The following is a 1,277-nucleotide window of genomic DNA, read 5'->3' as shown; positions in this document are numbered from 1 at the left end:
GAGACCAGCAAGTATTATGTGACCATCATTGATGCCCCAGGACACAGAGACTTTATCAAAAACATGATTACAGGCACATCTCAGGCTGACTGTGCTGTCCTGATTGTTGCTGCTGGTGTCGGTGAATTTGAAGCCGGTATCTCCAAGAATGGGCAGACCCGTGAGCATGCCCTTCTGGCTTACACCCTGGGTGTAAAACAACTAATTGTTGGTGTTAACAAGATGGATTCCACTGAGCCACCCTACAGCCAGAAGAGATATGAGGAAATCGTTAAGGAAGTCAGCACCTACATTAAGAAAATTGGCTACAACCCCCACACAGTAGCATTTGTGCCAATTTCTGGTTGGAACGGTGACAACATACTGGAGCCAAGTGCTAACATGCCTTGGTTCAAGGGATGGAAAGTCACCCATAAAGATGGAAATGCCAGTGGAACCACACTGCTTGAAGCTCTGGATTGCATTCTGCCACCAACTCATCCAACTGACAAGCCCTTGCGTCTGCCTCTCCAGGACATCTACAAAATTGGTGGTATTGGTACTGTCCCTGTGGGCGAGTTGAGACTGGTGTTCTTAAACCTGGCATGGGGTCACCTTTGCTCCAGTCAATGTTACAACTGAAGTAAAGTTTGTTGAAATGCACCATGAAGCTTTGGGTGAGGCTCTTCCTGGGGACAATGTGGGCTTCAATGTCAAGAACATATCTGTCAAAGATGTTCGTCATGGCAATGTGGCTGGTGACAGCAAAAATGACCCACCAATGGAAGCACCTGGCTTCATGGCTCAGCTGATTATCCTGAACCATCCAGGCCAAATCAGCGCTGGATTGTCACACAGCTCACATTGCTTTGCAAGTTTGCTGAGCTGAAGGAGAAGATAGATCGTCGTTCTGGAAAAAAGTTGGAAGATGGTCCCAAGTTCTTGAAATCTGGTGATGCTGCCATTGTTGATATGGTTCCTGGCAAGCCTATGTGTGTTGAGAGCTTCTCTGACTATCCTCCTCTGGGCCGTTTTGCTGTTCGTGACATGAGACAGATGGTTGCTGTGGGTGTCATCAAAGCAGTGGACAAGAAAGCATCTGGAGCTGGCAAGGTCACCAAGTCTGCCCAGAAAGCTCAGAAGGCTAAATGAATATTATCCCCAATACCTGCCACCCCAGTCTTAATCAGTGGTGGAAGAACGGTCTCAGAACTGTTTGTGTCAATTGGCCATTTAAGTTTAATAGTAAAAGACTGGTTAATGATAACAATGCATCGTAAAACCTTCAGAAGGAAAGG

At 46.7% G+C, this 1,277-nt stretch overlaps 1 pseudogene; it reads left to right on the top strand.

Moving 5' to 3' along the window:
* Window positions 1–3: 3 nt before the first annotated feature.
* LOC102729880 (elongation factor 1-alpha 1 pseudogene) lies at window positions 4–1,277 on the top strand (annotated as a pseudogene).

Source organism: Leptonychotes weddellii, unplaced genomic scaffold, assembly GCF_054177405.1.
Source record: "Leptonychotes weddellii isolate Sample4059 unplaced genomic scaffold, ASM5417740v2 HiC_scaffold_34031, whole genome shotgun sequence".
NCBI lineage: Eukaryota > Metazoa > Chordata > Mammalia > Carnivora > Phocidae > Leptonychotes > Leptonychotes weddellii.
This window is presented reverse-complemented; position numbering and strand designations above follow the sequence as displayed.